Source organism: Mesoplodon bidens (assembly GCF_964165515.1).
Source record: "Mesoplodon bidens genome assembly, chromosome: 15".
NCBI classification, from domain to species: domain Eukaryota; kingdom Metazoa; phylum Chordata; class Mammalia; order Artiodactyla; family Ziphiidae; genus Mesoplodon; species Mesoplodon bidens.
In genome coordinates this window covers 57,341,466-57,366,720 of record NC_138171.1, presented here as the reverse complement: position 1 = coordinate 57,366,720, position 25,255 = coordinate 57,341,466, and the positions used below count along the sequence as shown (strand labels likewise).

Genomic DNA, 25,255 nt, shown 5'->3' with positions numbered 1-25,255 from the left:
TCCTTTGCTCTCAGTGGTTCCCCTTTTACTGTCCTCAACTATGGGCTAGTCTGTGCCTCCTCCGAAGCTTTGCTGAGCCCCTTCTCCTCACTCGGAATGCTGCCCATCTAGTCCACATGTACCTTCTGCTACATGTACTCAGGCCTCTGCTTTTCTATGAAACTTTCCCTGACTAACCTGGCCCCCAACTCACAGCTCCCTCCTTTCCACTCCTTTCAATCTTTCCAGAGTCACAAGGGCATTGCTGAGCACTGGCTTTTCACCTTTGTGTGTTTCCATTTTCCACCCACAGCATAAACCCCTCAGGACCGGGAGCCATTTCTTCTGTGTCCTTTACAAGGCAAGGGTAGCACTTTATTTCCCCACAGCTATCCCGTAAAAGCGACCACAGGAACAAAGGGAAGTTTACTCGCCAGAGACAGCGAAATGACTTCAATCTAGTATTTTAGAGACTTCAGAAATTGATTCTCCATCTCAGATCAATCACCGAGTCACTTAATCCATGAAAACATTACAACAAGGATACTTTTACAAATCTGAATAAAAGCATGTATTATTCATGCCTTAAAGTAACAGGAAAGAGGGAAGATGGGCCTCTCCCATCATAGATCTACAATAAATGTTTCTTAGAGAGTCTGGTGCACATTTAAATTCCAGAGCAAGGACTGGCTGAGAGGTAAGCCAAGGGCAGCATGGCTGTTATTCTATGCCAGGTAGAGCAAGTCACCTGCTCTCTGGACTCCGAGCCAATTGTGATAAAACCAAACATGCTGGTGGAGTCCCAGATACCAGCTCATCCCACTACACGGCATCCAGGTTAGTCCCATTTTAAAAGAGTCACCCAGAGACGTCTTGGGGTAGGAGTAGGAAGGTAAGGGAGGCAGTCAAGCACACACTAATGCAAACCATGTCTTTCCTTAAAAGGGCCCCAGGGGAACTACAGGGCCAACCTGCATTCCAGACACCGCCTGAACCAGGGCCAGCTCAACAGGCCAAGGATTTATTCCCCTTGGGAAGACCGGTGGGAGAGTCTACCCTGATGGGCTAAGATGGGAAGGTCCTGTGGCTTCCAGAAACTGGATTTCCCAGCCACCAAAGCTCAGTCCAACAGGCAATGACATCAGCCCCACTTATGGGAAGCACAAAAGCCACCAGAAAACTATTCAAAGACCAGCTGGCCTGATCCCTGGAATGCACAGCCCTTCCAGAATACACCCATTTCCCATCACCTCCTCTCCCTGACCCTGACCAAGGGCTTCTGGCACAACAATGACCCCACTGCCCAGATCCACAGGGGCCTGTACAGCAGAGGGGAGGGGGCAACCTGCCTATCTTAGTAGGGAGGGGCGATGTCCACCTCGCCAGCATGTGCCACTGGCATCCATCCAGCACCGGCAGTGGACGGGGTCCTGGGCCAGCCCTGCACTCACAGGGTACCCACCTTACCCCCCATGAAGGGGGCGTCTAGCCAGGGCCCAGGCTCCCTTTGCTCTGTGTCCCGGATTTTCATCTGCTGGGGGCTCCCTAGGCCCTCGGGTGTCCACACAGTCACCGTCTGAGAGCCGTCCTGAAACCTGCAGGGAACCCCCGGGGTCAGGGGAAAAACGCAGATGCCGTGGCCCCTAGAAGTCGAATTTCTGGGACCGGCGTCCGGAAATTCGTCGGGCTTTTTTGTTTGTTATTTGGTTTTGTTTCTAAATCACCGGGTGATGATTCTGGAAATCTCAATTTTGAGACAGCTGCCACCAGAGCGAGTTGAGACTTTCCTGAAAAGCCTCGGGGCGTTCTCTCCGGGGAGGCGGCCCCGCGAGTAGGAAGGGGCGCGCTTTCAGGTTGGGGCGGGACGACCCCACCGCGCGCGATCCGCGGGCGATCTGCCCACTTAGCAGAGCAGGAACGGAACCAGCCTGTCCCGCGGCGGGAACAGGCGCCGAGAGGCTGGAAACCCGGCCTCACCGGCCCCGCACAGAAGATCGAGGCGGGACCTCGACGCCCTCCACCCCACCTCGACCCCGGGGACCCGTCAGGGTTCCCGGCCGCCACGACCCGCGTGGAGCCCGGAGCAGGTGCTCGCGCCCCACGGAGCCCGCTCGCTCCCCACCGCCGGGCCGGGGTACCCCCGATCCGCGCCCCGGCCGCTGCCCGCCTCCATCCGCGCCCCCCACCCGCGCCCCGGCCGCCCGCCCTCCCGCGCCGCACTCACCGCCGCCCGCGCAGCCAGTCGAGCCGGGAGGTCTGAGCTGGCGGTACAGGCTGGCGGGCTGGCGGGCGGGCGGCGGGGAGGAGCTCCCGGCGGCGGGGGCGGGAGCTGGACCGGCCGGGGCGGGACGCTGCGGCTTCGGCTTCCGGCTTCTCCACGCCTCCGCGCGCGGCCGGGACCCGCGCCCAGCCACCTGCGGGGGCCGCTAACCCGGGCCTGAGAGCCCGCCAGGGACCTGCGACCCTCCGGCTTCTGCCCTTCCCCTCCACCCCTCCGATCTCCCACTACCCTCGAAACACCCCGGGTTACACCCCAGACCCCGTTCACTCCCTGGAACCCCCAGTTTCAGCCCAGACCCCACTCGCCCCATACTGGTGTCTCCCCTTTCGGATTCTGCCCCTGCTCGTCGATCCCCGCCACGTGCCCGGACACCCTTGAATCTCCTCTCCTGATTTCCATCCCCTGCTCTCCCCGGCTCGCATGGGTCCCCCATCTCTGGCATTCCTTCTTCCCCACCCTCAGACTATGCGGACCCCCACCCTCGAGTTCCATATCCCGCGCCAAGGGATCCAGTGCTCCCTGCCCTCCGGAGGGCGGCCCTTCTCTCCCCATAACAAATTTCTGTACATTCAGACGCATCCAGACAGCCCAAGATGCTCTATGTGCCTTTGACCAAGTGCCCACTTTCTCTGAGCCTCAGTCTCCTATCTGTAAAATGGGCATAACAGTGCATATCTCAAAAGATCTACGGGAGAATTAGGTGAGCTAATGCAGGCAAAGCGTTTAACACAGATTGTGTTAAATAAAACTTACCCTATGTTATAAAGCAGAAACTAACACACCATTGTAAAGCAATTATATTCCAATAGACATTAAAAAAAAAAACTTACCCTATCTGCTAACTATTGTACTTTGTATGCCCCCAGGGTGGCCCGTGGCCCCTCCATCACTGAAAACTGGAAATCAGTAACTACTGTTTCAGCAAAACCCTCTGCCCCTAAACAGGTGCTGCGTATCTGATAAGAGCCCCCATTATGCTGCTACAGTAATAATAGCAGCCCTGATCCAGCAGGTCCCCCTGGGAAGTCATTACAGGGCACTGATAAGCTGATGTGGCTTTGAGAGTACAGAGTCCTGGAGAATGGGTGGAACCCTAATGTGGCTACCTAGAGAAACGCCACCTGGGCGGGGAGCCTAAAATCCCCCTTGCGGATTCATAGACCTGGATCCCAGAACTCCTCTGGTGGTGGAACCCTCCCCCCCTTTACACTGAGACCCAGGCAGAGAGTGACTTGCCCAATGTCTTATAGCAAACTGTCCCCTTCTTCCCTGCCCAAAGCTGTTACCACCTTTCACCACGTGGACCCAGCTACCAGCAGCCACGTATTACTACCAGCCCTGGACGTATTACTCAATTAAAGGAGGGGATTTCAAAGTTCTCCCCAGCATGAGAAGTTGCTACGTAGATGTTATTAGTGATGCCAATCTTTTCTTGTTTTAAAACTATAGAGAGGGCTTCCCTGGTGGCGCAGTGGTTGGGAGTCCACCTGCCGATGCAGGGGACACGGGTTCGTGCCCTGGTGTGGGAGGATCCGACGTGCCGCGGAGCGGCTAGGCCCGTGAGCCATGGCCGCTGAGCCTGCGCGTCCCGAGCTTGTGCTCTGCGACAGGAGAGGCCACAACAGTGAGAGGCCCGCGTATCGGAAAAAAAAACAAAAACAACTATAGAGAAAGCTGGATTGTGCCCAACACCTGATGTCTTGACATTAACACAGAGTATCACAGACCATTGATAGCAAGAGGTGAGCCCTACAGAAAATGTGTCAGAGCAAAACCTTGAAGAAACAGCCTTTCTTCCTTCCTTCCTCCCTCTCCCCCATCCTCTTCTTTCCTTCTTCCTTTCTACTGAAGGAAAAGCAATCGCACACCTGAATTTCCTTCTCTATTACTCATTGCTAAGCCATCTTCATTCATTTCTCTCCCCCCAACTGCTGAGCCACAACAGGAGCTGGTTTTGTTTTCTCATCTGTCCTAAATACTTACTGCATCCGTGAGTTTGCGATTATTTATGGGGAGAGTTATAAAACTGTAACCCTTTTTTGATCCCTGAAAAAAACACAGAGTTGGAATTTCCAACCCAACGCTTCCAGGAAGGGAAGAGAAGTAAACCAGCCACATAATCATCTTTTTCTGTGTCATCAATAGACACAGAAAAAGCATATGACAAAATCCAAAACCTTTTTTTTTTTCTCCATTTTTTGGCCATACCACACGGCATGTGGGACCTTAGTTAGTTCCCCAACCAGGGGTCAAACCCGCACCCCCTGCAGTGGAAGTGTGGAGTCTTAACCACTGGATCGCCAGGGAAGTCTCCCAAATCCAACACCTTTTCAAGATATAAAGACACTCAACAAACTTGGAATAGAAAGACACTTCCACAACCTGATAAGGAGCATCTACGAAAAGCCCAAAGCAAACATCATCTCCATGATGAAAGACAGGATGCTTTCCCCCTTGAGATCAAGTACAAGCAAGGATGTCTGCTTTCGCAACTTCTATTCAACACTGTACTAGAAGTTCTAGCCAAAGCACTTAGGCAAGAAAAAGAAATAAAAAGCACCCAGATTGGAAAGGAAGGAGTAAAACTATCTCTATTTGTAGATGACATCATCTTGTATATAGAAAATCCTAAGGAATCCACAAAAACTGTTAGTGCAAATAAACAAGTTCTGTAAGGCGGCAGGATACCAGATCAACATTTAAAAAATCAGTGGCATTTCTATACACTAGCAAGGAACAATACAAAAACGAAATGCAGAAAACAGTTTAACTAAGGAAGTTTAAGACTTCTTCACTGAATGTTGCTGAAGGAAATCAAAGAAGACCTAAATAAATGGGAAGATATTCACGTGGTATATCGGAGTTCTATCAGAGAAATGGAACCAGAGATAGATAGATACATAGACACATAGATACACAGATATAGATAGAGAGATAGATACGAAACTCCTGAGCAGGAGCTGAAGCTCTAGTCCATAGGTGGAATTCTTCTGGGAAACCTCAGTTTTGCCATTAAGGCCATTCAACTGGTTGGATAAGGCCCAAATTACCAAAATAATCTCCTTAAAGTCAACTTGTTGTAGAAGTTAACCACATCTACAAAATACCTTCACAGCAACACCTAAATTAGCGTTTACTTGAATTACTGGGTAATATAGCCTAGCCAAGTTGACACATAAAACTAACCATCATGGATGGTAATACTCCCCAAACTTATGTAGAGATCCAATGTAATTTCTATCTAAATCCCAACTGCCTCTTTGGCAGAAATAGATAAGCAGACACTAAAATTCATATGGAATTGCAAGGGACTCTGAATAACCAAAACAATTGTGAAAAAGAACAAAGTCAGAGGACTCACACTTCTTAATTTCAAAAGTTATTATTCAGTACAAAGCTACAGTAATCAAAGCATGTGTTATGGGCATAAGAATAGACATATAAACCAATGAAATAAAATTGAGCTTATGAACCCATACATCTGTGGGCAATGGGTTTTTGAGAAAGATATCAAGACCATTCCATGGGAAAAGAGTCTTTACAGCAAGCGGTGCTGGAACAACTGGATATTCACATGCAAAACAATGAAGCTGGGGCTTCCCTGGTGGCGCAGTGGTTGAGAGTCCGCTTGCCGATGCAGGGGACACGGGTTCGTGCCCCGGTCCGGGAAGATACCACATGCCACGGAGCGGCTGGGCCCGTGAGCCACGGCCGCTGAGCCTGCGCGTCCAGAGCCTGTGCTCCACAGTGGGACAGGCCACAACAGTGAGAGGCCCGCGTACTGCAAAAAAAAACAACAATGAAGCTGGATCCCTACCTCACACTATAGAAAAAAATGAATTCAAAATGGAAAAACTAAAAAAAAAAAAAAAAAAAAAGGAAAAACTATAAAACTCTTAGAAGGAAACAAAAGTGTAAATCCTCATGACCTTGGATTAGGCAATGGTTTTTCAAATATGACATCAAAAGCACAAGCAACAAAAGGAAAAAATAGATAAATTGAACTTCATCATGATTAAAAACTTTTGTGCATAAAAGGACACTAACAGCATACTTCGGCTATATTATGGGTTCAGTTCCAGACCACCACAATAAAGTGAATATTGCAATAAAGTAACTCACACGAATTTTTTAGTTTCCCAGTAAATATAAAAGTTATGTTTACACGCTACTATAGTCTATTGTGTGCAATAGCATTATGTCTAAAAAAAACATACTTTATTGCTAAAAACTGCTAATCATCATCTGAGTCTTCAGCTAGTCTTAGTAGTAACGTCAAAGATCACCGATCACAGATCACCATAACAAATATAACAGTAATGGAAAAGTTTGAAATATTTCGGGAATTACCAAAATGTGACAGACAGACACAAAATAAGCAAATGCTCTTGAGAAAATGGCTTCAATAGACTTGCTCAATGCAGGGTTGCCACAAACGTTCAATTTCTAAAAAAAAATGCTATGTCCACAAAGCACAATAAAGCAAAGCAGCATAAAATAAAGTATGCCTGTATCAAGAGAGTGAAAAGACAATCCACAGAATGGGAGAAAATATTTGCAAATTGTACATTTGATCAGGATCTAATATCCAGATTTTATAAAGCACCCTTACAAGTCAACAACAAAAAGACATCAACCCAATTTTTTTTTTTTTTTTTTTTTTTTGCGGTATGCGGACCTCTCACTGCTGTGGCCTCTCCCGTTGCGGAGCACAGGCTCTGGACGTGCAGGCTCAGCGGCCATGGCTCACGGGCCTAGCCGCTCCGTGGCATGTGCGATCTTCCCAGACCGGGGCACAAACCCGTGTCCCCTGCATCGGCAGGCGGACTCTCAACCACTGCACCCCCAGGGAAGCCCAAAAATAGTCTTTTAAAAAAAAAAAGTTTTAGAGATGGATAGTGGTGATGATTGCACAATATTGTGAATGTACTTGGTGCCACTGAACTGTACACTTAAAATGGTTGAAATGATAAATTTTATGTTATGTATATTTTACCACACACACACACAAATTTAACTTAAACAAAAAATTGGCAAAGAACTTGAATAGACGTTTCTACAAAGAAGATATACAAACACCAACTAACACTTGAAAAGATGCTCAACATCTTTAGTCATCAGGGAAATGCAAATCAAAACCACAATGAAAAACCACTTCATACCCACTATGGTGGTCATAAAAATTTTTTTTTTGTTTTAATGGAAAATAACAATCGTTGGGGAGGATGTGAAGAAATTGAAACCCTCATACATTGCTGGTGGGAATATAAAATGGTGCAGCCACTATTCTACCCCTGGTATATACACAAAAGAATTGAAAACAGGTATCCAAACAAAAATTTGTACAGGAATGTTCACAGCATTATTCACAATAATCAAAAGATGGAAATAACCCAAATGTCCACTAACTGATGCACAGATAAACAAAGTGGGGTATACCCTTATGATGGACTATTATTTGATCATAAAAAGAAGTGAAATACTGATACCTGCGACAGTGTGGATGGACCTTGAAAACATGATGCTAAGTGAAAGAAGCCAGACACAAAAGGTCACATATCATATGATTCCATTTATATGAAATTTCAAGAATAGGAAAACTCTATAGATACGGAAAGCTGATTGGTAGTTGCCAGGGGCTGGAAGGAGTGGGGTAATAGGTATGGGGTTTCTTTGGGGGGTTGCTAAAAGTGTTCTGGAAGCCAGTAATGGTGAAGGTTGTGCAATATTTTGAATTGTGAAGTTTACTGAATTGTAGAGTTTAAAATGGTTAAAATGTTAAATTTTATATTATGTGAATTTATCTCAATTAAAAAAATAAAAGTAAACCAGGCATCTCACGTACGCTCTGTGAGGACACAGCAGAGGGGGGGCAGTTATACATACATCTGTGACTGTTTCTCTTCCCACTGAAGATTTTGCAGCTGTATTCTAACCTGAAAGGGCCCAGAACAAGATCTGGGAAGTGGACACATTACATGCCAACACCCCTGGCATCACATGAACCAGACAGAAAGGGGGAGATGTCCTCTGGGTATATTCTGAAATTTCAGCAGCCAGGGGAGAAAAACAGTTTGCATGAAAGAATGCAGGCTATAATCCCATTTTTTGTTAAAAAGAAAAAAAAATGCACACACATACACCTGGAAAAATGTCTTCACACTTTTTCAAGGATAAAAGAACGTGATAAATAGTTGTCTCTGAGTGAGGAGAATTAGGATTTTTCCTCTCCTTTTGCTACTTTCCATTTTCTAACCTTTTTTTTTTTTTTGTGGTACGTGGGCCTCTCACTGTTGGGGCCTCTCCCGTTGCGGAGCACAGGCTCCGGACGCGCAGGCTCAGTGGCCATGGCTCACGGGCCTAGCCGCTCTGCGGCACGTGGGGTCTTCCCAGACTGGGGCACGAACCCGTGTCCCCTGCATCGGCAGGCAGACTCTCAACCACTGCACCACCAGGGAAGCCCATTTTCTAACATTTTAAGAAACAAACACAAATTGCTGGTTTAGGAAAACTAATTTTCAAAAAAGGAAACCAGTTGCCAGAAACAGCCTCCACTGACTGGTCTGTGTTATTCATAACAATGAATTCTGGTAACTAATGTTTCCATAACACCTTTTTCATTTCCAAAATATGTTTCCCACACACATCACACGATTCATCCTTGCAAAAGCCCTGTGCAGCCGAGATTCTTCCTGCTGAGTTACACAAATGGGGAAACTGAGGCCAGGGACAGGCGAGGCCCTCCCCGTGCCCAGATCCTAGCTCACTGCCCTTGCCCAGGCTCTTGCCCTGGATAAGCTCTTTGCTTCTGCTGCTGCCAAGATAGAGCTGAATTGGAGTGAATTCAGGGGCAGAGAGAGGCCTTGGTGGAGTTGCCAGATGTAGCAAATAAAAACACAAGACTCCCAGTTAAATTTGAATTTCAGATAAACAGCAAGTAATTGTTTAGTATAAGTATGTCCCGAATGTTGCAGTGTTGCAGACTTGTAATATATTCTCAGCATTGTACAAGACATACTTAAAACTAGAAAAAATAAATCACCGTTGGTCTGAAATTCACATTTAACTGGGCATTCTCTATTGAAATTCACATTTAACTGGGCGTTCTCTATTCTATCTGGCAATGCTACCTGCCTGGTGCACCAAAGCGATGGCACCTACAGACAGTGGCCCAGGTGGAGGCCCGGGTGAGTTTCCCTGTCCCTGCAATTACATGGGTCAGCCTTTCCCTGGAGGTGTGGGAGACTGTCCCCAAACTAGCCAGGCCTCTGTCTTCACCAGGCCCAGAAGAAGTAGCAAGTGGGGCCTTTCCTGGCCTGCCTAGAGTGAGAACTTTGTTACCTGCTTGGGGGGTAGCCCATTAACTGCAGGGAAAAACAGGTCCTCAGGATGCGAGGCCTGATCCCCTCAATAACACCACCTAAATAACATGCTGTGTGCCTGTGGTTCTATTTAACAAGATATACCCTGACCACAGCAATGGGCCAAGGATGCAGAATAAACCCCCAGTGCAGAAGGAGGAGGACGATGATGATGATAGTGATGGGAAACACTAACACTAACCCTACCCCTGCTGGGTGCTGGACACTGGACACTTTTATATCCATTATCTCCTTTTCTTAAAAACAAAAACCTCCTGTTTTACAGATGAGGCATCTGAGGCCCAGAGAGGTTAAGTAACAAGCCCCAAGTCACACAGCAAGAAGGTGCCTGGAGATGGGATTTGAACCAAGTCCAGCTGACTCCTGAGACTGTCGCACAGCCTTCTGACTCCCTCAGCTGATGTGTCCTGGGTGCCAGGACTGTTCCAGGGCCTAGAGCTGGGGTAACAAAACAAAGGGCAAAGTCCCAACTCCCCTGGATTTTATGTTCTGGTTGGGAGCAGGAGATAGGTAATGAATCAATAATGAGTACCCTGTGACTTTGCAATCATCCCTGGCTCTTTCTAATTGCTGTAGCTTCCCGGAAACAAATGTCTTCATGGCAAAGAGCTTCGTTCTCTGGGATCCATTCCAACAGCCCTGGGTGGGGAGAAGGGGCGGTGTGGGTGGAGCCTGAATCCCAGAATCATATTTATTTAACAAATGGTGCTCCCAACAACCCTGTGAGGGAAGTATTATCATCTCTACTTTACAGATGTAGCCATTGGAGCCCAGAGAGATTAAGCAAGTTGCCAAAAGTCACACAGCTAGTAATGGTAGCAGTGGCAATTTGAACCCAGGCTGGCTGGCTCCATGTTTAGTCACCACGCTGTGGAGAGCTTCTTGGTGTAGAGCCTTCTAGATCACCCAGACCTGTATCTTTCAGGCTGTTGAACCTCAGAGTCTTTCTCTCCAATGTAGCCTCCTACAGAGCCGCAACCCACAAAACAAAAATAAGCATTTCCAAGCAACACCTGGCCCTCCCTAGTCTGAAAGGGAACAGCCAACTTCCCACCTCCACCCCCCAGCCAAGGTCTCCATGAAGGTTCCTCTCTTCCCTTGGAGCACCCACAGAGGCCCTTAGCCACTTTTCCTTAATATTTTTGTATGGAGATGTAACTGACATGTAAACATTATATATTAGTTTCAGGTGTACAACATAATGATTCCATATTTGTACATATTGCAAAATGACCGCCACAATAAGTGTAGTTAACATCCATCACCACACATAATTACAAATCTTTTCTTCCTTGTGATGAGAAATTTTAAGATCTATTCTCCTAGCAGCTTTCAAATATATGATGCAGTATTATTATTAACTAGTCACCATGCTGTGTATTACCTCCCCAGGACCTATTTATTTTATAACTGGAAGTTTGTACACTTTGACCACCTTCACCCACTTCACACACACCCCACCCCCGGCTTCTGGCAACCATCAATCTGTTCCCTTTTTCTATGAGTTTGGTGATTTTTTTTTTTTTTTTTCAAATTCCACATGTGAGAGGCTTCCCTGGCAGTCCAGTGGTTGGGATTTTGCACTTCCAATGCAGGGGCACGGGGAGGCGGGGCGCGGCGCTGGTTCAATCCCTGGTCAGGGAACTGGGATCTGCATGCCGCACGGCGCAGCCAAAAAAAAAAATTCCCACATGTGAGTGACATCATATGATAGTTATCTTTCTTGGTCTGACTTGTTGTTTCACAGAGGCCCTCCATCTCTTGCACCACTGTCTTTCCAGGTGCCCCAAACACCAGAGCCACCTTTCCACTCAACTTTCAAAGGGACCTCCTCATTTGGGGTTTTCTCCTGGGCACATTGCTGGACTGATTCTGCAATTCCTGGAATTTGAACCTGAATGCCAGTGTTTGTCCATCAGTTCAAGGCTGGTCTCTCTTCCGGCCAGAAGGAGAAGTGCAGGCCAGGGGCGGTAACTGTAGGTCTGGGAAGTCTAGAATTGCCCAACCTCCAGAGGGTCAGACCAGGGCTTGGGGGTGGGAGGTGGGCAGTCAGGCCCCCTCTGTTTGAGGAAGTAGATGGAGCAGTGGTGATGACATCAGGTCTGACACAAGGCCTGGGCCCCAGTCCCCATCTTGGCTCCTTCCCGGTGGTTGGACCTCAGCCAGCCCCTCCTTCCAGACTCTCTTTTCTCTGCTGCCCCAGCATCTCCAGTGAGGTCGTGACAATGAGACGAACTCGTGAAGGGAAGCGGCCTGGCACATAGAAGGCTTCAGGTGTTCATAACTGCTATTTTTATTGTGTTGCTGTTGCTGCTGCGGTAGTTGTTTTTAACTGAATTGTAGTTGATTGACAATGTTGGGTTAATTTCTGCTGGACAGCAAAGTGATTCAGTTACACACATACATACATTCTTTTTCATATTCTTTTCCATTATGGTTTATCACAGGATATTGAATATAGTTCCCTGTGCTATATGGTAGGACCTTGTTTTTTTTGTTGTTTTGTTTTTTGTGGTACGCGGGCCTCTCACTGTTGTGGCCTCTCCCGTTGCGGAGCACAGGCTCCGGACGCACAGGCTCAGCGGCCATGGCTCACGGGCCCAGCCACTCTGCGGCACGTGGGATCTTCCCGGACCGGGGCACGAACCCGTGTGCCCTGCATCGGCAGGCGGACTCTCAACCACTGCGCCACCAGGGAAGCCAAGGACCTTGTTTTTTATCCTTACTATATGTAATAGTTTGCATCTACTAAGCCCAAACTTGTTGCCGTTGTTTTTAAGGACCTCCTCCATCAAAACCAAATACCCACAAGGCCTATGAGCCCTTTGTTTCCGGAATCACACTTTCGATCTGCTAGCAGCAGCCACAACTCTGTGATAAGAAAATAATCCCCAAAAAAAAAAAAAAAAAGAAAAAGAAAATAATCCCACCCAAGCAAATATGCTCATGACCCGTCCTGAGCTCCTGACTCAGTTTCCCCACAGTCAAGGCCTCCAGAGCCCCACGTGATCTAAGCCTCACTACTGCTCTGTCCTCGTCTCCAAACACCCTCAATCTCACTCACTCTGCTTCAGCCACACAGGCCTCCCTGCTGTTCCAGCACTGTCCTGCCTCAGGGCCTTTGCACTGGCTGTTTCCCCCTGCCTGAACCACTGGCACCCCAGGTATCAACATGGCTGGCTCCCTCCTTCAAGCCTTTGCTTAAATGTTACCTTCTCAACCAGGCCCACCCCGACCACCCTCTCTGAAAGTACAGCCCCTCCCTCCCACTCTTGACCCCATCCCCACTTTTCTGTAACACTTACTACCCTCTCATTAACGACATCGTGTTTATTATCCCACATCTGATGGTGTGCTGCTTACGGATGTGTCCCAGATGCCCAGCACAAGCCTGGCATTGGAATAAAGAGAAGGCAGGCTGGAGGGGAAGTGGGGAACACCTTGATGTCCCTGACACCCCCCACTTCCCTTTTCTGCACCCCACCCCCAAGCACATGTAGCCCTGAGGCCCTAACCTGGGAGCATCCCCAGGAAGTCTTATTTCCAGAGCATTTCCACAAAAAAGACGAAGTACACCGCTTCCCCTTTCACCTACCCACCCTTCCGGGATGGAAGTTGTCTCTCCCACCCCCATCCTCCCCTCCTCCACCTTCCTGAGCCACTGAAATGAGACACTGAAATGTGGAAGAAACACTTGCGAAGAACCCCTGAGCAGAAGCCTCTAAGATTTCTTCTCCCTCCTGAGCTAGTCAGAGCCAGGGCTAAATGTTCATTACCAGACCTACTGCATTCCGAACCAAAAATACCCTGTCTAAAACTGTCATTTCTTTTAAAAAATTGTGACCATTTACTACATGCCAAATCCAATAGGAGCGCATTTAGATCCATTATCTTTTTTTTTTCTTTGTTGCGCCGGGTCTTAGTTGTGGCATGCAAACTCTTAGTTGCAGCATGCATGTGGGATCTAGTTCCCTGACCAGGGATCAAACCCAGGCCCCCTGCATTGGGAGCTCAGAGTCTTAACCACTGTGCCACCAGGGAAGTCCCTAGATCCATCATCTTGTTTAATCTTCATGACAACCCATCATTCTTAATAAAAACAACAATAATAATAAATGCATAGCCAGGCATCAGCCTAACATGTTTATTAACTCACTTAATCCTTGCAAGAACCCTAGGAGATAGATGTTATTATTCTCCCCATTTTACAGATGACGAAATCAAGACACAGAGAGGTTACGTAGCTTGCCCAAGGTCACACAGTGGGGTTAGTGTGAAGCCAAGATCAGAATCCAGAGAGGCTCTTTCTAAAGTCCCTGGTGGTCCAGTGGTTAAGACTCCACACTTCCACTGCAGGGGGCACAGGTTCGATCCCTGGTTGGGGAACTAAGATACCGCAAGGCACAGCCAAAATAAATAAATAAAGTCTGTGCGCTTACCCACAGACTTATTCTATCCTGTTTCCCCGAGTAGGAATTCTAAACCCCATTTTATAAAAGATGAAGCAACCAAGACCCAAGGTTTTTCCCACTTGTAAGTGTCAGAACCAGGATTTGAACCTAAGATAGGACTGCAAATAAAGTGCCCATTCTAATGCACTGCAGCTGCAGGGTCCCAGTCCAACTCATGTACACACGTGCATGGAACCAGCTTTGACCCCCTGGGAACTTACTGCCCAAGTCACACAATATAAAAGGCCCAAGGACTCCAGACAGAAAAGCCATCGATGTGGAAGAGCTTTGGAATCAGGATTGAGGAGGGTTCCCTCCTCCAACGCCCTCGAGTGACAAAAGAGGAAGCAAAGGAGGAGAAAGAAGAAGTGAATTGGAACCCGACTCATTTCTAAAACCCACATATGTATTTCCCAGCATCGTAAGCAGGGTGTGATACAAAACAAAATCCTGTGCGGTCATTGGGTGTAGGGGACCCTGTGGGAGCAAAGTGTCCTCTGTGCCCCTAGACGCACGCCTCAATGAACCCCCCACCCCAGGCCATTCCCAGCAGCAATCATGATGTCTGAGGGGTGCTTTCTTCCTGACCTGCGGATCCCATGCTGGGAATCACTGCACAGATGCCCCTGTAGCTGTGCATGGATGGGGTATCCCCTCCCCCAAACCTCGCTGATGACAGCCCAACGTGGAGACAAGGCGAATGGCTGTTAAGAAGGAGCTGGACACGGGCTTCCCTGGTGGTGCAGTGGTTGAGAGTCCACCTGCCGATGCAGGGGACACGGGTTTGTGCCCCGGTCCGGGAAGATCCCACATGCCGCGGAGCGGCTAGGCCTGTGAGCCACGGCTGCTGAGCCTGTGCGTCCGGAGCCTGTGCTCCGCAACGGGAGAGGCCACAACAGTGAGAGGTCCGCATACCACAAAAAAAAAAAAAAAAGGAAGCTGGACAAACACCTCATGAAAAACCACTCATGATTTTTCCTCTGCTGCCATTAAGGAGGAAGAAATAGTGCTCTATGTCCATTTACAGAAAGTGGGCTGTAAAATCCTCAAGTGTGAAAAGCAAGTCATAGAACGAGGAGTCGAGAACAGTGACGTTATGTATTATTAACATCTACAGCAGGGGACTTCCCTGGTGGCGCAGTGGTTAAGGCTCTGCCCTCCCAATGTAGGGGCCTGGGTTCGATCCCTGGTCAGGGTACTAGATCCCACGTGCATGCCGCAACTAAGAGTTCACATGCTGCAACTAAGGAGCCTGTGTGCCACAACTAAGGAACCCAAGAGCTTCAACTAAGACCAAGTGCAACCAAATAAATAAGTAGATAAATAGATATTTTTAAATAAATAAACAAAACAAAAACAAAAACATCTACAGCTGTAGTTTCACTGACGGTTACACCAAGGCATGTGAGACATGAAATTATGTGACTGGGTTAAGACCAGCCACCTTTCTTTTTAAAGGAAATGGGATAGAATGGAATAGACTGTCATAGAACAAAACAGAACAGAATAGACAACCCCAGCCAGCATTCCTTATAATAAGCATCATTGCATAAAACTTCTGTTCTACCTATATTCCACTGTCCGTGTGTACTGGGTTACAATGCAAAATCTATTTTTTCACTGTGGCTCATAGCTAAACAAAAAGTTTGAAAACCCCTGATATGGAACATATCTAAAAGAAAGGACCCAACGAACCAAGAGAGTTTCCCTCTGAAGAGAAGAGGGAGGCAGGCAGGGGCTTTATTTTACACAATTCTATACTATTTGGTTTTTTCTTTTTTAAACAATGAGCATGCATTGCTTTTGCAATAAAATAAAGAACTTTTTAAACCTTTTAGTAAAAATAAACATCCCTGCCTCAGTCTCCAGGAAAGAGGCTGTGCTGTTTGAGCTGTCAACAACTTTTTGATGTGAAAAAGACCAAATCCCTACCCCGAGGGGCTGTGCCTCCCAGCAGGCTATAAGGGCCTCCCTGTTTTTTTTCCACCCGTCCTTCTCTTCCCCTCCAGAAAGCCACAGGATCATCCAAAAAAGGAGACACGCCTTAAGCTGTCACTCTCCATTTTCGAAAATGGAACAGGCGCACCAGTTTTGGGGCTAGATTGTCGTGCAGAGCCCTGGTGATGCGTCTGCCAGATGGGGAGGGGCCTGGAACGCCCCCTCGCCACACACAGGCCAGTTTTCCTGCCATTTAGAGCAATAGGAGGATATCACAGACTGTTAGGAAAATCAACAGACCCCTCCACTAGCCCTGCCTGCCATCCCCACATTGTGTTTTCAGCTCAGTGTTATATCATAAGTATTTTCTATGTTGATAAAGAGCTCTCATAACTCCTTCTTCTAAATGCCTCTTAAGAATCCACAAAGGGGCTTCCCTGGTGGTGCAGCGGTCGAGAGTCCGCCTGCCGATGCAGGGGACACGGGTTCGTGCCCTGGTCCAGGAAGATCCCACATGCCGCGGAGCGGCTGGGCCCGTGAGCCGTGGCCGCTGAGCCTGCGCGTCCGGAGCCTGTGCTCCTCAACGGGAGAGGCCACAACAGTGAGAGGCCCGTGTACCACCAAAAAAAAAAAAAAAAAAAAGAATCCACGAAGGGGTTACAACAGATGTATCATGCCCAGTGATTCCTATCACAAATGTCACGGCAGTAGATATCACTGGGCACTCAGTCTTTCTTTCCTTGTTTTAGGATTAGTTCCTTTGGGCAAATTCCCAGAAGCGTGATCGCTGGAAAGGAAAGTGTAGGCCTTTCCAGCCCCTGAAACACTCTGTCAAACTGCTTTCTGAAAGGGCTGAGACCCACACCTTTTTAAGGAACTGCAGGCTGGCATGATTAAGTCACCACCACCTCTGACTCCTGACGTGAAACATCTGTGACCCAGGCGCCCTGTGTCAGGAAGAGACAGCAACGTAGCAAAGAGAGAGACTTCCTCTCCTGCTGTGGGAACTGGCCAGGGCCTGAGCCACAGCGGAGCGTACCCTCACCCTGGCCAGCCCTCGAGGACTCCGGAGGGCAGGGAGGGCATCACTTCCTCTCCTTCCACAGTGGGAACCTGGAGCCAGGCCCTCAGCATCCCAAAGCCAGGGCTGGGAGGATGGACTTCATCGGTAGGCTGTCACCATGAAGAATGTGGTCCATCCCCGGCACCTCCACCAAAAAAAAAAAAAAAAATGTGGTCCAGAGCATGTTCTGCTGGTGGCTTAGTCAGGTCGGCTGCTATACCAGAATACCACAGACAAGATGGCTTATAAACATCGCACATTTATTTCTCACAGTTCTGGAGGCTGGGAAGTCCAAGATCGAGGGGCTGGTAGATTCTACATCGGTGAGAGCCCACTTCCCAGTTCTTAGATGACTGGGTTTTTTGGGGGTGTTTTTTGTTTTTTTGCGGTATGCGGGCCTCTCACTGCTGTGGCCTCTCCCGTTGCGGAGCACAGGCTCCGGACGCGCAGGCTCAGCGGCCACAGCTCACGGGCCCAGCCGCTCCGTGGCATTTGGGATCTTCCCGGACCAGGGCACGAACCCGCGTCCCCTGCATCGGTAGGTGAACTCTCAACCACTGCGACACCAGGGAAGCCCTAGATGACTGTTTTCTCTCTGTGTCCTCACATGGTGGAAGGGTGGAGGGAGTTCTCTGGGGTCTCTTTTATAAGGGCACTAATCCCATTCACAAGGGCTCCACCCTCATTACCTACTCACCTCCCAAAGACCCCACCTCCTAACACCATCACATTGAAAGTTAGGCTTCAACATATTAATTTGAGGGGGACACAGACATTCAGTCGTGGGAAAATGCTGAGCAAGGAAGACAAGGCCTATGGTTTGGCTAGATGGGGTAGATGGATGGGTGGGGACACAGCTCAGTGTCGGCTCTGGCTTCGGGGACCCCGCAGACCCCCACAAAGCCTGGGTCCTCGTGGCTGAAAATCTGCAGCTTCCTGCTTCCAGGCAAGACCCTTGCACACTTCTCTAAGGGTTGGCAAGGAGGAAAGGAGGTTGCACTTTTCCTGTGTGACACCCCCCCTTCCCAAGGGTATGGAGCCCTCCCCAGCTCAGTGTTGGAGTGGAGCGATTGAGGACAAGAAAGAACAAAAAGAAGGGCTCTGACGAAGTCCCCAGCAGTGTGCTTGTTCTGAGCCCTTCAGCGAGTTACTTAGCATTCTCACAACCGCACCAAGCCAGGCGCCATGGTCCCGGCCGAAACCTATCACCGGCTGCCCACTTAGGATCAAGACCAAACTCTCACCATGGCCTTTGACCTCCAAAGCCTCCCACCCCCATCTCCAGCTTCCCATCTTCTCCTTAGGGCATCGCTCACTGAGGGTGTGTAATTACCCATGTGGTTAAGAGATGCCTTTTTGTTAGACTCATTATGGACCATTACAAACAGCTTCCCCATCACCTACTTGTGGTCCATCTGATACCGTCTATGTATCCCCACGCCTTCCTCCGTCACTGGATTTTTTAAAAATAAACTTTAAAAAAGAATAATTTTAGGGATTTCCCTGGCGGTCCACGCTTTCACTGCCAAGGGCCCAGGTTCAATCCCTGGTCGGTGAACTAAGATCCTCCAAGCCGAAAGGTGCGGCCAAAAAAATTAAAAAAGAAGAATTTTAGTTTTACAGACTGAATTGTTTCAAAGCAAATCCTTGACATCATATGTCATCTGTAAACACTTTGGGTTGAGTCTCTAAAAGATGAGAACTCTTTTGAAAAATATAACCACAAAACTACGATGTGCCCCCACCCCTCACCCCAAAATGAACAACTTCTGAATTTCATCCAATGTCATCCAATCTGGGTTTATATTTCCCTGACAGTCTCATAAATGTTTTTAAAAGAATCTGGTTTGTTCAAAACAGGATCCTGTTCACGGTGTCATTAGCACCTGGCACTCAGCTCATTTGGCCCATAGTAGGTGCTCAGTAAACACTTGCTGGGTTACCAAATGAGAAGAAAAAATAATCAAAACGACAGCTCACATTTTCAGAGTACTTCTCAGGCTGGACCCCATGCATTTTCTCATCTGTCTAACCCAGGCAGCCATACCAAGAGGTGATGCCTTTTGTTGTCCCATTTTACAAAGGACAAAACTGAGCCCAGAGAGGTGAAGTGACTTGCCCGAGGCCACACAGCGAGGATAGAATAGACCAGTGAAGAGGGCGTGGGGCGCTATCTCACTGTGCCAAGTGCTACCCTTAACCTGACAACAGCCCTCAATCTGCAGGTGAGGAAACTGCTGGGCAAGGCTGGCCTCACCCACACCCAACTGTTCCCCAGCAACATGAAGACAGACAGGCACTTGGCATGATTTCCAGGGCCAGGAGTTAATCCCCTCTCCACCCCTAGACCCCATCGGTGCCCTGTAGAGGGATTCCTAACCCACTTTCTCTCCTCCAGGAGGACTCCAGGAACATCCTCCTCTGGGCCCCTGAAGGAGAAGCAAAGTCATCTCAGGTTGCCCTAACCCTGTTCGGTCATGCAACAGATATTTATTTCTCATCAATAGCTGCCAGCCATTGTGGCAGGCCCAGGAGAACAAGTAATGGCCGAGACCAAGTTTAAGTCCAGTGGGGAGAAAGATCTTAAAGGAGACCACCAAATGTATTTATAATGGTCAATGGAAAAAGGGCACGAGGGAAGGATGTAGAGGTTCTAGGTACATCTGGGTGTGGTGGTCAGGGAGGGCTTCCTGGAGGAGGTGAGGCCAAGGCTGATTTTTTTTTTTTTTTTTTTTTTTTTTTTTTTTTGCTATGCTGCCACACAGCTTGCGGGATCTTAGTTCCCTGACCAGGGGTTGAACCTATGCCCTTGGTAGTGAAAGCACAGAGTCCTAACCACTGGACTGCCAGGGAATTTATGGTATTTTTTTTTTAAGTATAGTTGATTTACAATGTTTCAGGTGTACAGCAAAGTGATTCAGTTATATATACATATTCTTTTTCAGTTACATATATATTTTATATTATATATTCAGCTATATATATATATTTCTTTTTTTTCTTTTTCAGATTCTTTTCCATTATAGGTTCTTACAAGATACTGACTACAGTTCCCTGTGCTATACAGTAGGTCCTTGTTATCTATTTTCTGTATAGTAGTGTTTATCTGTTAATCCCCAATTCCCAATTTATCCCTCCCGCCCTGGCTGAGTCCTCTTATTATTTATTTTGAACAATTTTAATTAACTAATAAAGTAATATTAACACTAATAATTCTGAATAACACTAATAATGGCTAACAATTATTGGGTTATATCATTTTGGTATTTTACATATGGCATCTCCTTTCATCTTTACAATAACCCAATGGGTAGAGACTATAATAAACCCCATTTTATAGGTGAAAGGACTGTGGCTCAGAAAGGTGAAGTAATTTAGCCAAGTCATAGAACTCAGTAGGTGGTGGAGCTAGGATTTGAACCTAGGCCAGCTGCATCACAGGATACAGCCTCTGATTTTAGTCTTTCCTTTCTGCCACCCTGACAGGCTGCTTGCTGGACCCCAGCCTGGGGTCTCAAGGCATCATTCAAGGTCATGTCCCTTCTCCAATCTCAGACCCTAGGTCCATTACAAGGGGTCAGGGATATGACCAGTCTTCAGAGCCACAGACCTTGCACAAACCGTGCTTGGCACCCAGCTGCTAGCCTGACAGGCTCTGCAGTTGAAGGAACTGAGTTCGACTGTGGCTCTGGGGTGTACTAGCTGTGTGACCCAACGCAAGCTCGGCAACCTCTCTGAGCTGCTGCCTCTGACCCTGAAAAGTGCAGATGACCATGGGGCATTCCAGAAGGAAGGAACAGCAAGAACAAGGAGATGGGAGCCTGCGGGACATGTTTGGGGGACCAAATAGCCATGTCCCAAGGACCCAGGGCATGAGGCAGAAGCTAAAGTCGGAGAACTTAATGTCGGGCTGGTTTATTAAGCACTTACTAGGTGTAAGGGCTGGAGACACGGAGGCCCAAGGAGGGTGATTTTTGTCTGTTTTTTTCACTACTGTATCCCCAGTGCCTAGAAAAGTAGCTGGTAAACAGGAAGCTTTCAGTAGTTGATTTATGAATGAATGAAGGAACAAATCAATGAATCAATCAATCAATGAGTGAGTGAGGAACTAATGAATGAGTGACTGCATCAATGAATGAGTAACTGAGTCAATGAGTGAGTGAGGGGACTTCCCTGGTGGTCCATCGGTTAAGAATCCGCCTTTCAATGCAGGGTACGCAGGTTCGATCTCTGGTCAGGGAACTAAGATCCCACATGCCGTGGAGTAAGTAAGCCCGTGCACCGCAACTAGAGAGCCCACATGCTCTGGAGCCCACACATCACAACTAGAGAGCCCGTGCACCGCAACGAAGCAAAGACCCAGCGCAGTCAAAAAAAAAAAAAGAGTGAGTGAGTGAATGAATGCATATGTGTTCTGACTGCAGTCTTAGTGGAGTAGCTGGGGAGGGAGGTGGATACAAAGAAGAGGTTACTGTCCCCTGGCAGGTAGGAAATCCAACAAAGCCTTTTTAAAAGGGCTGATGCTCAAGTCCAGTCTTAGGCAGACAGGGAGGAAGAGCATTCCAGGCAGAGGGCACCACATGGGCAAAGGCCTGGGACGTTAACAGTCGCTTGGAGTTCAGAATTACTGGGGCGTAGGATGGAGGTGGGTGTAGAAAGAAATGTTGGTGGTAAGTCAGGGACGGGCCCCCAGGGTCTGGGATCAAGCATTTGAATACTGCCCTTATGTGATGAGTCAGAGAAGGTTTTAAGTAGGAAAACAGTGGGATCAGATCTGACCATGTCTGGCCGTAGGACTTCCCCAGCCAAGACCCTTCACCCTTTCACTGCCTTCCACAGCAGGAGTGGATCCCAAACACATACCCCCCACTCCAAAGGCTGAATCTTTCATTACTTGTGAAAAAAAAAAATGCAGGTGTCCCAAAAGTATTTACCCAGCACCCTCCATGGCACAGAAATAATAGCTGGATTAACTATTTACTTCTGCCAAGTCTGGGGTCAGCCTTGGGCACATGCTATCTCATTTAATTCTCCCAACAGCCCTGTGAAGTAAGTACTATTTGGGCCCCATTTTATGGATGAGGAAACTGAGCTCAGAGAGGTTTAAACAATGGCTGAAGGTCACACAGCTACCTGGGAGTCATTCTAGGCCTTGACCCCAGGCAGTCTGGCTCCAGAGCCCCTGTTCCTATCACCATTCTGAACTGCGTAAAGCATGGGCCCTGCTTTCTGCCTTCCATCTGGGAAAGTAAACCACCACACTCAGGGCAGGCACTCGAAAAAAGGCTGCCTTTGCCCAGCTGGCCTCAGCCTTACATCACGGCCTGCTTTGGTGCTATCAGCCCTAGCACGTTGTTGTGGCCCCTTTATAAGGGCCTGTAAGAGAAAAGCACTGAGTTCTTCAGGCCCAGGAAAGCCAGACTTCCCCTGAACCCTTGATTTGTTTTCACCTTTGGAACAGTGTGAATCTTAAAATTGATTGCGTTTCCCCCTTTGCTCTGGCCACTAGGAAGCTCAGACCAAATGCACATCCCAGCTCTGGAAGCAGAAGCGTGCTTTAACATGAGTGTTGTTTTATTTTCTTTCCCTCCTATTATTTTTCACAGTTTCCTCATTAGAAAAAATTTCATTGCTCTGTTGATATCTTTGTTAGTTACTTCTCATTCATTGTGGCAAAAGGCAAGCTTACAGATAAATACATACACACATGAAAAATGAATAACAATCATACCATTAAATCAGTGTTTCTCAACCTTGGCAATATTAATATTTGGAGCTGGATCATTCATTGTTCTGGGCCTGACCTGTGCACTGTAGGATGTTTAGCAGTGTCCCTGGCCTCTACCCACCAGATACCAGTAGCACCCCTCCCACCCCCACATTGTGACAACCAAAGATGTCCATTGCCAAATGTCCCAGGGGCAAACTCTTCCCTGGTTAGGAACCTCTGCTATAGCCTGAACTCCTAAAGGCAGGATGAGAGTGGTTTATGGCAGCAACCAGGGCCTAGCTCAGGGCCGGAAGTTGGCAGGATGAGAACGGCTGGCTTAAGACATGAACAAATGTCCACCCAATACCTCATCACCCTTCCCCAGGCTTTCTGCCCATAGAGCTCTTGCCATCTAAATCCTCATAGGAGCCTCATGGAGTCATAATTAGAACCCTGCCTTACAGATAAAGGCACTGGGGTCCAGAAAGGTTGAGTGAGTAGACAAAGGTCACACAGCCAAGTGGGCAACAGGACCAAGAGGCACAGGGAGCGGTCACTGTGAGATAAAGGATGTAAGCTAGATTCTGAGGAGTAAGTCGGACTTGACTGGGCAGGTGGGATCCCAGGTGGGGGAATCTGAGCATGAGAAAGGCCCACAGGTGGGCATTTGAACGGCTTCCTTAAGACTTGGAGATTCGAGAGGGAACTGAAAACCTGTATGTGGATGTTCATAAGAGCATTATTCACAATAATTAAAGGGGGAAACAACCCACATGTCCATCAACAGACAGATGGATAAACAAAATGTGGTCTGTCCATAAAATGGAATATTATTCAGCCATAAAAGGAATGAAGTTTGCTTGATGCTGTGATGTGGATGAGCCTTGAAAACATGATACTCAGTGAAAGAAGCCAGACACGAAAGGTCACATTTTGTATGATTCCATTGACATGAAATGTCCAGAATAGGCAAATCCACAGAGACAGAAAGTAGATTAGTGGTTGCTTAGGGCTGAGGGGAGGGTGGAGTGGAAGGTAATAGCTAAAGGGGATAGGGTTTCTTTTCCAGATGACGAAAATATTCTAAAACTGTGACGGTTGCGCAACTCTGTGTATACTAAAAGCCACTGAACTGTACACTTTAAATGGGTGAGTCATATGGTATGTGAATGACGTCTCAATAAAACTGTTAGAAAATAACAATGAGGACTTCCCTGGTGGTCCAGCGGTTAAGACTCTGTGCTCCCAATGCAGGGGACCCGGGTTTGATCCCTGGTCAGGGAACTAGATCCTGCATGCCGCAACCAAAAAAAAAAAAAAAAAGGATCCCACATGCTGCAACAAAGATCCTGTGTGCCACAACTAAAACCCAGCACAGCCAAATAAATAAATATATATTTTTAAAAATAATAAAGTAAAATAAAGATGGAGTGGGGGGATACTCCCAAGGCAGAGGATGCAGGCTTCAGTGCTGGCTGTGCCACTGCCTTGCTACATGACCATGGACAAGTCACTTCACCTCCCAGAGCCTCAGTTTCCTTATCTGTAAAACAGGTACATCCATGACCCCCCATCTGCTAGGGCTGAAGGGAAGTTGAAGGAGATAAAGCATGCAGCCGAGAGCCTGCCATTCGAGTGCTCCATAGATGTTAGTCACTGGACGTTATACTCTGGATGTGTCTTGTCCCGATCCCCTTCTCATTCATACTCCAGAAGCCTCTAGAGCACCCATTCCAGGAATGGGGCAATTCCTTGAAATCTGAAAAGACCGCACAGGCTTTCTTGCCCTGGGAAGAAAATAAAAGCCCTCACTGTTGTCCCTCACTGTTGACAACAGCCCCTGCCTGTTGTCCAGGCAGGCCTTCTTTCCCCAGATCCAGAGGGCCCAGTCTGTCATTTACAGATTCAAGATACCAAATGACCCCAGTGATCTGCAAAGAGGTCCTCATGGCCCCCATCACCTGGGGCCCTCGAATCTGTGCTCCACCCCCTCCAGTCCCCACTGCTCCTGGTGGCTTTGAGGACCTCAGGAACGGCAAAGAGAAGCTGGCACTGACCCTGCAAAATAATCCAGCCTGGGTGGGGGAACCCCACAAAGAAGCAAGTGTTGGGGGGGCTCATCCCTGTACAATGGCTCCTCAGAAACCTGTCCCTGGGGGGAAACAGAGGATCTCTATCAACATGGCCTGAGAAAGAAATGTCTGTATTCTTTTCGGACCTGCCCCCACAGGCTCCAAGCCAAGAATGTACAGCACAGCATCTATTAAGTTTCTAAAATTATGCCTAGGTTTGGGGGTTTGGCCAGGGCGAGGAGCGGGAAAGGATGTGGCGGGTGCGCAGGCAGGCAGGAAACCTTTAATCCAGCGCCTTGCACCCCGACCTGCACGCTGGGCAGCGGGAAGGGAGTGCCCTTCCAGCAGATGTCAAATTGGTCCTTAGAATCAAAAGCTG

At 47.9% G+C, this 25,255-nt stretch overlaps 1 protein-coding gene across 4 annotated transcripts in view; it reads right to left on the bottom strand.

Annotated features, from left to right (window-relative positions):
* The window catches only part of LITAF (lipopolysaccharide induced TNF factor), a 111,388-nt gene that overhangs the window by 28,898 nt on the left and 57,235 nt on the right, over positions 1 to 25,255 (bottom strand). Inside the window, exon 1 of one of the 4 annotated variants that reach the window (XM_081256612.1) lies at positions 2,204 to 2,252. The exons of the other annotated variants lie outside the window; for them this stretch is intronic. The gene's annotated coding sequence lies outside the window, so the exon portion shown is untranslated. Of the gene's footprint in view, positions 1 to 2,203; positions 2,253 to 25,255 lie in introns of those variants that run through there. 4 annotated transcript variants of the gene reach the window in all.